Below are 14,781 nucleotides of genomic sequence, written 5' to 3' on the forward strand. Positions count from 1 at the left end.
ACCCCCCACATCTCAACTCTACTCTTTATTCTTGAATTGTCCGTAAACTTCGGAAAGCCAACCCTGACTTTGTCATAGATGATTTTCTTCTTTGTGCAAGTTATGGACAGTCAGTTGGCAATGACTTTTTCACCTCTTAAGAGCGTGCTGGCTCTTGGTCATGCCTCGGCCCATTTATCATCCCATTTCAAATGTTGGTACCAAAGAGAAAGTTCTGGAGAGCCTGTTCTGGTTATCCTCACTCTTCCCATAGAACATCACCCTACTTATTTCCCTCATATCTGCACTCAGGACCACTTCCTACTCCCTGCTTATCATTTAGAGCTGTCAGCCTCGTCGAGGTCCCACGTTTATTAGGTCGAGTCTGGGCAACGCATGCACTGCTCTGTGAGGCATGCTGTATTCAGGTAGGGACTTGAAACTCCACCCATATTTTTCACTGGCTTGTGTCATTATCCACTGTAAACTGTGGCTGTTCATTGGTCAACATGCTTAGTTGTCCCTCCTTAGTATCCCCTGGTCTCATTTTGTAACCTCCCATGATACACCCCCTCTTAAGTGTGTTGTTACTCGGTAGGCTTTAATTACACCCTCTGAGCACTATTTTCTCAAATAGCTTTGTCCTACCTGCTGTTGCAGGCAGGACAATGCTTTAAAAAAAATGAGATCACGGGCGCCGAAAGCATTTGCAATACAATAGGTCTTGCATTTGCAATAGTTTAAACTATTGCCATTTTGTTTTAAAAACAACACATAAATAAAAGAAATTGTTATTTACAATGCCAATAGCTCAAACTCTCATAAATGCGAGACCTATTGCATTGCAAATGCTTGTTAGGAAATGTCCCGGTTTTTGGCTTTAAAATTCTGGTAACCCTGGCCATGCGACAACCCTGTCTTCTAATTCTCCTTGACCTTTCGGCAGCCTTTGACACTGTCAATCACAACACCCTCCTCAACACTCTTCAACAGAGAATGGGCATGGAGGGCACTGTGCTTAAATGGTTTGCTTCTTTCCTTTCTGATAGATCCCAAATGATCAAAATAGCGGACAGTCTTTCATCTCCTTTGGCGGTGGGTTAAGGTGTTCCCCAAGGCTCTATTCTTGCACTCACATTATTCAATCTCTATTTGGAACCTCTGGGAAATCTCCTAAGTAAATCTGGGGTCAACTATCATCTCTCCGCAGATGACACTCAAATCTACCTCAAGGTTGCTTCCACTCACGATCTCTCCGTCCTAAGCTCTACCCTCGACTCCATTCAAAACTGGATGTCAACACATCAACTGATTCTGAATCCCTCCAAAACTGAATTCCTCCTCCTCTCCTCCTCTCTTTCTCCTTCCCCGGTTCAATCATGGATGGACCAGATGAATCTGCTGAACAATAAACCCATCATTGTCGACAGCGCAAAATCCCTCGGTGTCATACTCGACACAAAACTCAATCTACTCTCCCACATTAATTCAATTGCAAAGTCTGCCCGATACCAACTGCGCCTTCTTTGGGGGATTCGCCGCTTCTTCCCGGAGCATGACCTTAAAACCCTGGTCCAATCGCTGGTCCTCTCCAGACTGGACTACTGCAATTCTCTTCTGGCTGGCCTCCCCAAATCTCGCCTATCCCCCCTTAAGTCTGTTCTCCATTCAGCAGCTTGTTTCATTTATGGTGCCATAAGAAGCGACCACATCACTCCCATGTTATCCACCCTCCGCTGGCTTCCCATCGAGGCTAGAGCTATCTACAAGAATGCCTGCATCACCCACAAAGCCTTGCACTCCTCCTCTCCGCGCTACCTGGCGAATAAACTGAAACTCTCTGGAGGATCTAGACCATCGGGAAATGCGGAAAATCTACTGCTGGAACCTCCCATTTTCAAGAAGGAAAGATCGATGGCCCAATCCTTTTCAGGCAGCGCAGTGAGAATCTGGAACTCACTTCCGCCTCAGCTCCGGACCACCACCTCCTCCCAGGCCTTCAAAACTGACCTCAAAGTTCTCCTCCTTCAAAGACACTTCCAAATGTAATCCATGCCCTCTCTATTATCTGAAGGAAGCCCTTCAATTATTGAAAAATCTACTTTGCATGACTATGGAAGTGTCTTCCCAGTGTGTTCTTGTGGTTTGAGAGTCTGCCATTTATTGCAGTATTATCCTTCTACCTGTGTTTGGGACTCGTGTGTAACATGCACCCGTCACTTTCCTTGTAACACACTGTTTTCTACCTCGTAAATTTGTTTGTTTTGGATACCTGCACAAGTGCCACCAGTGCCTATGTAACGTTTGTTCTTGTGCTTAAGTGTCCGACATATATTACAGTATTATACCTCTATGTTTATTTTGTACGCTTTTGTAACCTGCACACGTCACTTTTTCCTCCTGTAATGCACCGTTTGCTACCTCTTGTATTTTGTTGGCTCACGATTGTCACTTTTGTAATGCACCATTTGCTACCTCTTGTATTTTGTTGGCTCACGATTGTCATTTTTGCTTCATTTAATGTAACGTTTGCTTTTGTATTTTGCTCACTTGTAATGTTCTCATGTTTCAGTTCTGTTCCTATTGTGAAGCACTCTGACACCTTCGGGTAAAGTCCGCGCTATATAAAAACGCATAAATAAATACATACATAAATCACCCCATCGTTTTTCCTCTATCTTCCATGCAAACCATCTCCTCCCCCACCCTTCTCACCACCCACCTGCTGCCCACTACCTTCCCCATCCCCCTCCCGGGTCTCCCTCCCCGCACTCTCTTCCCCGCCCCCCTACTTTCCTCTGACTCTCCCTTTCCACATCTGTCCCCCTCTCTCTGCCTCCTCTTCTTCTATCTCTCCCTCTGCTGCCATGATCCCCATTATTTGAAAAGAATGAGTCTCCAGCAAACTCCTCCCACTCTATTACTGTGACCACGCCCCCTTATTACTATTAAACAGCTTCATCAGAACCCCTGCTGCAAGACCATGTCTACCTCATTAGACTAACCCCGCCCCCTGGCTTCATTCATAAAGCCGGGCACCGGCCCAGAATAGACGCTCAATGGTTACCCCGGGGGACTCCTAAGAGTGAGCGATGGATTACTGCTGACTCAAGTTAAAGGGACAGAAACATTATCCCAATACTGCCCCAGGGGCGCACTTCATGCATGCGCAAGTGGCTGTGGATTAGATATAAAAGAAGGACTTTCAAGACGGCCATATTGGAAAGGGCATTTCACGTTAAAGTCCTCAGGAGCGAGTGGGAGGCAACGTTTGCTTTCACCAGAGATATCAGGTTTAAAGTAATATTTCATGGCTGCAATGCTAAAACACGGATAAAGATAGCATAGCTGAAGACATCAGAGGACTTGACACCAATGGTCTCACAAGAAGACGTTTGCTACCTCTTGTATTTTGTTTGCTCACGATTGTCACTTTTGCCTCATGTAATGTAACGTTTGCTTTTGTAATTTGTTCACTTGTAATGTTCTCATGTATCAGTTCCGTTCCTATTGTGAAGCGCTCTGACACCTTCGGGTAAAGTCCGCGCTATATAAAAATGCATAAATAAAATGTAAAGACTGTAGTGTTGGTCAGCGCCACAATGTCCCCGCCCCCCAACGCTGCACCGCCCCGCCCCCGTAACCTTTCCCTAACTCCAGCAACACATTCGGATAGCAGCAGCAGATGCTCCTGTGACTGCTGCATTAGCAGCGGCAAATATACTACATTATCCTTCCTTCATAAACGAGAATACCATATCATAAATATATACAATAAAGGCCTTTAAACAAAACTTCCTCTAGCAGTCCTACCAGATAACTCCGATCCCTCCCTGTGCACCCTCCTGCCCCCAAGGCAGAGTACCGTACCTCTGGGATCACTGCCCCACCACGGACGAATCCGAATGAGGCTCCAACTTCAGAAGACGGATTCCCGACTGCTACTAAGATTACACGCCGGCGAGCAGAGTGTACGCCATCACTATTACCCACTCACGAGATGGCCCAATGAACTTTGGAGGAAGAGTGTCAGTTTACACCACGAACAGGCAGACCTGCAAGGGTTGCAAAGACAACAAATACAGGAAGTGGCTCTGTCCTTCAGCCCTTTCCTCCCTGACGGGCACTTTAAGAGGTCAACGGATCGCATGTACCAGAACTGGGGCCACCAACATTATTAAAGACACAGAAGAATTTTAAAAACCACCGTGCAAGGGAAGCAAATATATCGACACAAGCTGTGTCCGGGCTTGGCACCGACTACGGTCTTCGTCCGATTTGACGGGCTCACCGGAGACGGTGCAAGTCTACCTCAGACACGGCTATAACGATACTGCGGACTCAGTCCCCGAGGCAGACCTGATTTTAGACTTTTGATGCACATAGTGCGCATGCGCACGCGCACTCGCCGTATGCTTCCACAAGATTGCAATGATGTTTAAAACCGCATGGTCGCATCTTCTTTGTCTGTGAGAATGGTCCATCCAGGCCGGGGTGATTTTTCGAGCTCCTAAACTCAAAGGGATCGGCGCTGTTTACAAGTGATTGAGCACGCTTGTGGGAGAGAAGTAGAGAACCAACACATTTCTCGCCTTCTGGAGCGAAGCATTCTGCTAGGGGAATACCACTTGAAGTTATTTTTTGAGCAGTCAGGACCAGTCCAGCGCAGGGCCTTTATTGTTATGCATAGGACTTTAAAAATGGCACATTTTTAATCAGAAGCCAATGAAGTTCATTAAGAGCCTGGGTAGCAGAATGACATTTTGGGAGATTCTATTACAGGACCGGAGGCTTCGGATTATGCTATCTCTTTCTTTACTGTTAAAATCACAGCAGCCAATAAACACACAGTTTAATATGAAAAACCTACGTTGTCCATGATGCTTAGCCACGCCTCCTTAGCCTTCATAAGAGCCCTGGTAACAGTCCCATCTTCCTATTTCTTTGCTGCTCACAGCAAGAGATAAGTGCTCAACTCATTATTGCCTATATTGCTTTTGCTTTGGCATGTTGGTATATGTTGTATGATTATAGCGCTTGGCGCTCCTTTGGACACTGTATAGCTGTACTGTTATTTCGCCCGATTTATTGTCGGGGGCCTATAGTTTATTATTGCTCAAATTTAGGTTTTTACAATTCCTCACTTGTTTTTCCTTCACGGGTGCTTCCCGCGCTGTTGCAGACTTGGTTTTCTGTGTTGGGGCCGCTGGGGACGCGGCATTGCTTATAGAGCGCTCTTGCGCTAGGTTCGGAGCTCTGCTCCGTGTTTCTCTGTTCCTCCAGGTCGCTCTTCGGCGCGTTTGGTACCGGGCCGCAGTGTGGTCGTGTTCACTACTGTCAGCGGGTCCGCTGCTCAGTAGGTGGCGCGTGGGCTCTCCCTAATCGCCCGTAAGCGCCTGAGGAGCCAGAAAACACCCGGCCAGCGCGTGCAGCGTGACGCGCGCCCATTGGGCTGTTTTATGGTAGATTTGGGTGCGCGTTGGGCTGCACATGCTGGTTTTGCCCGTTTTCACACTTTATCACCGCGTTTGTCACGAGCTGGTGGAGAAAGACACCTGACTGGTTGCCACAATAGGTTTTTGCCTATTCTGGAGTGCGCACACGCTCCCTATACTTGTTTCTTGGCTTCTACGCCCTTCTGGGGATGCAAGAACTCGACTACAGCTTTGCTGAGGGGGTCTGGTACTGTTTCATTTATTCATTATAGCTGTGTGCAGTTGGGCTGACCCCCCCCCCCATTACTCCTCCAGTTGCCTACCTCCTGTGAGCATTGTTAACCTTATTGTACCCCACTGTAGTGTAGGTTATGGAGGAGTGGGTGTATTATGATGAGGAGGCGGAGGATGGCTATTATGAGGAACAGCCTGGGGCTGTTGTTGAGGATAAGATTGTGGAGGCCCTGGATGCTTCCGTCCAATCCTCAGTTAACAAGGTAATCGAAAGGCAGTGCCTACGACTGTACAACAAGCATTGGCAGCTGCTCTCTAACCTATCACCAAGCAGCTGGAAAGTTTTGCTAAGCGCCTTGAAAACCCCCGAACCTCTGGTCCCGCATGACAACCCACGGGAGAAATGCTTAGAACTGGCCTCTTATTTTAAACTTAAGATTGAAAATATTCTGTCATCCCTCCCTCAGCCAACCCAGGAGCCATCTTTGGTGGGCAACCTAAGGTCCTGGCCCGGGGTGAGGACAGCAGAACTGGCCTCTTTTGGACCAGTCACTGTGGACGAAGTTCTCGGGGTTCTGGCTTCCGTGAAGAGTGGGTCCCCGAGAGACCCGGCCCCGATGAAATATCTGAAGCAGGTAGCCCTCACCATCGGCGGCCCAGTGACGGACCTTCTGAACCTATCCCTCACTCAAGGCGTGGTGTCCCCCAGTTGGAAAGGAGCGGTAGTCAAGGCCCTCCTGAAGAAGCCCAGCCTAGACCCCGCCGACCTTGCAAACTTTAGGCCCATCTCTCTACTTCCAGGCCTGAGTAAGGTGGCGGAAAAACTTGTGAATAGGCGCTTATCGGGCTTCTTGGAATCCCACTCCCTACTGGGTGACTCGCAGACGGGTTTCCGCCCCGGTCAGGGGACGGACACCGCTCTGCTGGCAGTCGTGGAGAATGCCAGGAGCATTTTGGATTCAGGGGGATCAGTGGCAGTGATCCTCCTGGACCTCAGTGCGGCATTTGACACCGTAAACCATCAGGTGCTACTCCAGCGGCTGTCGGGGGTGGGAGTTTCCGGGATGGCGCTGAAATGGCTCGCGTCCTTTTTACAAGAGCGCACGTTCGAGGTGTGGGAAGGCCACGAAAAGTCAACATCGTTCCCTCTCCAGTGTGGTGTGCCACAGGGCTCATCATTGAGCCCTACATTGTTTAACATCTATATGGCCCCGCTGGAGAGTGTGGTACTTCCACTGGGAATCAAGATCATTAGCTACGCTGATGATACCCAGTTGGTGGTAGGGCTCCCCCAGTCCGCGAACCAGCCTGATCAGCTGCATGCATGCCTGGTTAAGATCTTTACCTGGATGGGCAATTCAGCCCTCAAGCTCAATGGTTCTAAAACCGAGCTGATGATGTTGGGGAACTCTTCTCCTTCCCTGCCCCTAAGCAGCTGGCCCAGCTGTCTGGGAGTGCCACCTACCCCTAAACAGGAGATTAAGAGCTTGGGAGTGTGGCTGGAGCAGGATCTTTCTTTTAAGTCACACGCCAAAAAGATCGCAGGCGTGTGCTTTGGCCTGCTCCGATCAGCCCGGAAGATCTTACCCCTCCTCCCGATGGCCTCCAGGAGGCTATTAATCCAGGGGCTCATCATCTCCCGGTTGGATTATAGTAACGCGCTGTTCCTGGGGGCGCCAGAAGCCACTCTGAACAAACTGCAGCAAGTACAAAATGCCGCTGCCAGGCTTCTGACAGACCTTCCCAGGTGGCAATCAGCCCGCCCGGCGCTGAAGGCACTTCACTGGCTTCCAGTCAGAGAGAGGGTGAAGTTCAAGGCACTCTGCATGGCCCATAAAATCCTGCAGGGGAAAGGGCCTCCTATTCTTCGGGGTATGGTTCAACCCTACAAGGCCCCCGCGCCCTACGCTCAGACCACCAACATCTCCTGCAAGTCGCAAGAGTAAGAAAGGCCAGGTCTGGTGGCAGAAGATTTTCTGTTAACGTGGCAGCGCTGTGGAATTCTCTCCCGCTTGTCCTGCGTTTTGAAACCAGCACTTTACGATTTCGTAAACTTTTAAAGACTCACCTGTTCCCTGCCTAATGAGTCGTTTCTGTTGGGGCCGCTCTTTCTGGATAAGCGCTGGGATGCCCAAGGGTAACCACGCGCGATACAAAACTCATTAATAATAATAATAATAATGGGTTCACGAAGAATAAGGCTAGCAAGCAGACTCCACCAGCTAATGAGTCAGGGAAGGATAGTCAGTGGCCTCACGCTAGTGCCTTAGGTTCCCTGCCCCCGGCATCGGGCATGGATCATGCTTATGCTTCTAGCGGCAAGGCGAAAAGTAAGCAGAAGGTCTATGTGGACACGGACACTACCACTACGACATGCACTGACACTACCGACACCGATGAGGAGGCTCCTCCCAAGAAGAAGGCGAAGAAAGCTGCCTCTTCAAGTTCTGCTCCTCCTCTTCATACCCCCTTTACTTTTAATCCCAGTGAAATTGTTCACTCAAGATCTTCAGATTGGGTTGCAGCGCCAGAAGTGGCAGAGTACCTTCAGGAGAACCTTCGCAAGGGCTTTGATAAGGAGGTTAGGAACCGGCTGCGGTCGGAGTGCCCTCAACCCGATCTGGCCCATAAGGTCGCTGAGACGCCTGAGATTGACATCAGCTTGCTCACCTTCTTAAAGAAATTTGCCAAGGACCCAAAAAAAGGGATAGATCGCGCCTGGCGTGGTTGTCAAGACATAATGCTGGATGTGGTTGGTCCACTGGCTAAGATTCTGGAAATGGCCTTGGCGGCCAAAGAGTTTAAAATTTCCTGTATACCCCGACATTCTCGCTGGTTGGACCCAGAGGGCCATTTGTTTGCTCGGCAATGCCAATTGTGCACTCTCTACTGAGAGGCGCAAGTCCTTACTTATGAGGATGGACACTAATCTGACCGATTCAGTGGCAGCGGAACCAGGACCATTGGCTGAGGGCAACTGGTTCGGGGAGCGCTTTGTGAAGGATGTCTCTAAGTACGTGGGCACCTTCCTCCCTTGATAAAGCGCAATCAGGGATCAAGCGTGTGTTCAAACAGGACCTTTTTAACAGGGATGGACGAGGCAGGGGACGCTCGCCAGGCCGCTTTGCCAATCAGGGTCCCCCCAGAGGTGGTTATGGACGAGGTAGAGGAGACTGGGACTCTACGAGAGGAGGCACCTTTTATCCCACCCGACGCTGATTTTCCAAAGGCAGGTTCCAAGGAGGTGGCAACAGGGCTGGATTCCACGCCCAGAACTCGTCAGGTGAGCGCTCTAGACTGTTATCCTTTGCCATTGGGGGGTCGCATTCAGTTCTTTCTTCACAACTGGCGTCTTCTTACTCAAGACGCGTGGGTTTTGCAGACAGTTCAGGGGTTTCGCCTAGACTTTTACGAAACGCCCAGGCCGGATATTCCGCCGAGGGCTCTCCATTTTTCCCAACAAGAGAGAATTTTTATAGACAATGAAATAGAGGAATTGCTTCACAAAAACGCCATAGCAGTGTGCGACTACAGTCCACAAGGATTTTGCAGCAATATCTTCCTTGTTCAGAAGAAAGGTCGAATGCACGGACTTTTTTTTGAATTTGATGGAATTCAACTATTTCCTGGTTTACAACCATTTCAAGATGGAGGGGATCCATCTATTGGCAGACTTACTGCAGCAAGGCGATTGGATGGTCAGGTTAGATCTCAAGGATGCTTACCTGTCCATTCCCATTTATCCTCCTCACCGCCGTTTCCTTCAGTTTCACTGGAACGGTCGGTGGTTCGAGTATTTGGCCTTTCCTTTCGGGCTTTCCTCGGCTCCTTGGTGCTTCACCAAGGTGTTGAAGCCGGTGGTCACGCATCTCCGGGAACAGGGAGTGCGCTTGATAATTTATCTGGACGACATCCTGATCATGGCTCACAGTCTGGAGCTGGTAACCCAACATCTGCAGATGGCTATTTCGTTGCTACAGGACCTAGGGTTTGTGATCAATCAGGCCAAATCGGTTCTGATCCCGTCGCAGTCGACGGACTTTCTGGGTTTTGTGATCAATTCCCTGTCGGCTCAGTTGAGTCTTCCAAAGTCCAAGTTGAAGGACCTGAAGAAGGAGATTGTATCTCTTCTCGGCAAACAGATGTTCTCACTCAGGACGATCCCCTGAGTAGTGGGGTTGTTGGCGTCGTCCATACAGGCAATTTTACGGGGACACCTTCATTACAGGGCGTTACAGAGGCTCAAGATACAACATCTTCAGAGAGGTCTGGCTTATACGGATCTAGTTCCTCTGTCGCAGGAGGTGAGAGACGAGATGCGTTGGTGGTTAAGCCATGTAGAGGCATGGAACGGCAGAGCCATTTTTGGCTCTCAACCCGAGGTGGTTATAGAGTCCGACGCCAGCCGTTGGGGCTGGGGAGTGTGCTGCGGCGATGTTTCCTCAAGAGGCAGGTGGTCGCCTCAGGACCTCGATTTACACATAAATTGTCTAGAGCTTCTCGCAGGGTCGTTCGCAATCCGGACCCTGTCCCCCCAGCAGACCTCATGTTGCATTCTCCTTCGAATGGACAACGTGTCTGCGGTACAGTACATAAACAAATTGGGGGGGACGAGATCGTCCATGTTAGTGGAGATAGCCAAGGACTTCTGGCACTATTGCCTCAATCGTCAGATCACGGTGATAGCGGAGTACATTCCAGGACAGTCCAATGTCATAGCGGACTGGAATTCGAGACATCTCAGGGATTTCAGCGATTGGCAGCTTCTTCCCAGAATTTTCCAATGGTTACGGGACCTGTGGGGTCCGTTCCAGATCGATTTGTTTGCATTCAGGCTGAACCGGCGACTCGCCAGGTTTTTCAGTTGGAGGCCGGATCCAGCGGCGGCAGCGACGGATGCATTTCTGCAGGATTGGTCGGGGGCGGTTAACTACGCATTCCCACCTTTCCTTCTCATTCCGCGAGGGACTTCTCATATTCTCAAGCAGAGAGCGGAGGTTGTGTTAGTGACGCCCCTGTGGAGGTCGCAGCCTTGGTTCCCGGTTCCATTGGGGATGTGCTGCGACCTCCCCAGGATGCTCCCTTGGTCGGAGTCCCTTCTCCTGGGACCTCTCGGGGAACAGCACCAGTTGATTCTGTCACAGCGCCTATCGCTGATGGCATGGAGGCTTTCAGGCAACAGTGGGACTTGCCTGGAGTTGTGGGAACGGCTTCTGATTTCATCAAACATGCTTGGGACCCATCCACGAGGAAGCGATATTCGTGAGCCTGGAAGTGCTGGATGGGTTGGTGCGTGGAACGGAACTTGGATCCCGTGGGGGCAGGACTTTCCCATGTTGTAAATTTTTTGTCGGAAAAGGCGTCTGGCGGTCTGGCCTATAGATCAGTGAATAATTTCCGATCGGCCATTTCCGCGGGGCACACCCACATTGACGGGAAACCGGTGGGTATTCATCCTTTGGTATGCAAACTTCTTAAGGGCATACGAGTGGCAAATCCTCCTAAACCCAAGTATTCTGGGTTGTGGGATGTTTCCTTAGTGATCAAACTCTTCTATTCTTGGCCTTCTAAAAATCTGCTGTCAACAAAGCAGTTGTTTGCAAAGTTAGCTATGCTGTTATGTTTGTCGGCTTGCAGACGTTCGTCAGATATCCGTGCGCTGGAGATTACAGGTAGAGTATTTACTCCGGAAGGAGTTTCTTTTACTATTACTGGTCGTACAAAAACTCTATCTAGGCATGTTGAATATAATGCTTTTCCCTTTAATGCCAAACTATGTGTGGTACAATGCTTGAAGACTTACGAGGAATGTACTCGTTCTCTGAGACCGACTGTTGTCACCCAACGTTTGATTGCTGTGCAAAAACCATTCAAACCTGTGTCCGCTGCCACCATTGCCAGGTGGCTTAAGTTTATCATGAAAGATGCTGGTATTGATGTTCAATTGTTTGGGGCACATTTGGTACGTGGTGCCATGGCATCCAAGTCATATTTGTTAGGAGCTAACATTCAGGATAATATGCATTGTGCAGACAGGTCGTCTGAGTCGACGTTCAAGCAATTTTATTATAAGCCGGTGGGAGACATTGCATCTGTTGTTTTTCATAAAGCGTTAAACTAGCATAATCCGAAGCCTCCGGTCCTGTAATAAAATAAAAAATTAGCTAGCTTTCGCGCCAAGAATTTTCAATTCTATTAAGGACACGGAGGCGAGGATTATCCCACCCGGCTATATTCAATGTTTGATCATGCTTACCCACCCGTTGTGAAGTAGCTTATGCTGATATTAGACAGAAGTTACGGGTTGTTCATATTTGTTTTTCTAGGCGCTGACAAGCAAAAAGAATGAAGACTCTCCCGTTGAAGATTTGAGTTGGAACTGAATTCCGGTTATTTCCATGTTGGAGAATATTAAGACTGTTTGGTTATTGGACTTTTTCTGCAAGTTCGAGCAAAGAAAGAGGAAGATGGGACTGTTACCAGGGCTCTTATGAGGGCTAAGGAGGCGTGGCTAAGGCTAAGCATCATGAACAATGTAGTTTATTCATATTAAACGGTGGTATATTTATACCTGAAAGTGCCGGGTTTGACGTAAGGTTGGACATAAGACGTCAATAAAGATGTCACTAAGAACTGGCCGTTCTTACAGTGCTTTACAGGAGTTCTAGGATGAAATCAAAACAAAAGCAAGGGGGATTTCCCAGGTTGCTGGAGGTTTGGATTGTTTAGAGAACTCGTTGTGCTTTCTAGGGGGCCGGGGAAGTAGTCTTGCTTAAGGTGACAGCATGTGCTACGACTGAATATGGATATGATTATTATGCCGTTATAGGGATATTATTGATTATAACCGAACAAGGGCATAAAATAGTAATATCGATTTAGGCTCCTGGATAAAAACACAATAAGGTGATTCGGCTCCTTTCTTACAACAGAAGGGACACCATGCTCCAGGTGTCCTTATACTCCGCCAGACACCGAGTTGACACCTTTACTGTAGAGAAGTCACTGGAAGACACTACAGAAAACTTGGCTCGTAGTGTGAACACGTGGTAGGTAGTACTTAGACCCCACCACGCTGTGTAGATAGATTCACTGAGTAGGTCCTGATGAATTGCCACAGATCAATCTGACCGATAGGCATGAAACATGTTGACCTGTAGAGATGAGCGTAGCCTAAACTGAACCTTAGAGCCTTATAAGGAGTTCCCTGAGGAGCCACAGACGTTGCAGGTGCTTCAAATGCTAATACTCGCGCCGACGAGGAAAAAGATGGTCACTAGGCTATATAAGGCGCTCCAAGAGGAAACCCCATGTGTGGCTAACCGCAGTTTGGAGCGGTGGAACGAGGGACTGGCCACCCAGATCACGGAACAAAACTGGGAGCATATCTGTGAACTTACTGGGCGATTGACATCCAACACTAATTTGAGGATTATACACCTAAAATACATACACCAGGTATACTACACGCCTCAAAAATTGTATAAGATAGGGCTGCGCGACACGGCCTGCTGCAAGCGCTGTGGGAGGGATGACGCGGACTTCCTTCACCTGGCATGGCGCTGCGATAAAGTGTTTAAATACTGGGAAAAAGTCCTATATTTACTAAAAACAATGACAGGGGTCGAAGTGACGTGCGCCCCGCTGGAATGCCTTCTAGGCTTTGTACCACACATACGCGCAACACTAGGGAGGTTCATTAGAGTAGCGCTGCTATTGGCAAAACGCAGGGTGTTGTTTACATGGGAGATTCAACGAAGTCCAGAGGCAGAGTTGTGGCTCAAAGATATGGTATATTGCCGTGAACAGCTAGAACACTATGCTGAGGAACTGCCTGACTCATCAAGACCCAAAGACATATGGGCTCCACTACGAGAGTACTTTCTTTTTCAGCAGGAACTGAACTCTGAGTAACTGTTATCTGAAAAACTATTAACATTGGAACGCTGTTGGAGACAGTGATGGCTTATATGTTAAGTGCAGATCAAAGGGGGGGTGAATTATCTATGTGCAATTATACAGTAAAGGAGGGATGTTACGACTTGCATCTTTTTTTAGTCAAGTCAAGTCAAGTCATAGGATTTGTATAGCGCACTACATACCCAGAGGGTTTCAAGGCGCTTAGGAAGGGGAGGAGGATTACTTGTCAAATATCCACGTTTTAAGTTGCTTTCTGAACGCTAGGTGGTTCTGGGTAAGGCGAAGGTAAGCGGGGAGTGAGTTCCATGTTTTAGCAGCCAGGTATGAAAAGGATCTGCCTCCCATGGTGGTCTTGTTGATGCGAGGTACAGTGGCGAGGGCTTGGTTGGAAGAACGTAGTTGGCGGGAGGGGGTGTAGAAGGACAGTCGTGAGTTGAGGCAGTCTGGTCCGATGTCGTAGAGTGATTTGTGTGCGTGGGTAAGCAGTCGGAAAGTGATCCTCTTATTGACGGGTAGCCAGTGGAGGTCTTTAAGGTGATCAGAGATGTGTTCGTTGCGTGGGAGGTCTAATATGAGCCTGGCTGAGGCGTTTTGGATTCGTTGGAGTTTCTTCTGGAGTTTTGCAGTAGTACCCGCGTAGAGGGTGTTTCCGTAGTCCAGACGGCTCGTGACCAGAGCGTGGGTGACTGTTTTCCTTGTATCGGAGGGGATCCAGCGAAATGTTTTTCTGAGCATGCGAAGAATGTTGAAGCAGGAAGAGGATACGGCGCTGACTTGTCTGTTCATTGAGAGTGAAGAATCCAGGATGACGCCTAGGTTCCGTGCGTGGTCTGTCGGGATGGGTGCTTTTCCGAGGGCTTCCGGCCACCAGGAGTCGTCCCATGCAGAGGGGGATGTACCTAAGATGAGGACTTCTGTTTTGTCTGAGTTCAGTTTCAGACGGCTTTGTTTCATCCATTCGGCAACTTCTTTCATTCCTTCGTGTAGGTTAGTTTTGGCGGTGCTGGGGTCATTGGTGAGAGAGAGGATCAGTTGAGTGTCGTCCGCGTAAGAGATGATGTTGAGGTTGTGTTGGCGTGCGATGGCCGCGAGGGGGCTCATGTATACGTTGAAGAGGGTGGGACTGAGTGAGGATCCTTGTGGTACGCCGCAGATGACTTCAGAGGCCTCGGACTTGAATGGAGGAAGGCGGACTCTCTGGGTTCTTTCGGTG

General features: G+C 48.9%; 1 protein-coding gene across 2 annotated transcripts in view; it reads right to left on the reverse strand.

Moving 5' to 3' along the window:
* SLC4A2 (solute carrier family 4 member 2) overlaps positions 1 to 14,781 on the reverse strand; it is a 1,409,997-nt gene that overhangs the window by 1,282,524 nt on the left and 112,692 nt on the right. The window contains exon 1 of one of the 2 annotated variants that reach the window (XM_078662833.1): positions 3,850 to 4,340. The exons of the other annotated variant lie outside the window; for it this stretch is intronic. The gene's annotated coding sequence lies outside the window, so the exon portion shown is untranslated. Of the gene's footprint in view, positions 1 to 3,849; positions 4,341 to 14,781 lie in introns of those variants that run through there. 2 annotated transcript variants of the gene reach the window in all.

The sequence above is a fragment of the Lissotriton helveticus genome, chromosome 10, assembly GCF_964261635.1.
Source record: "Lissotriton helveticus chromosome 10, aLisHel1.1, whole genome shotgun sequence".
Lineage (NCBI taxonomy): Eukaryota > Metazoa > Chordata > Amphibia > Caudata > Salamandridae > Lissotriton > Lissotriton helveticus.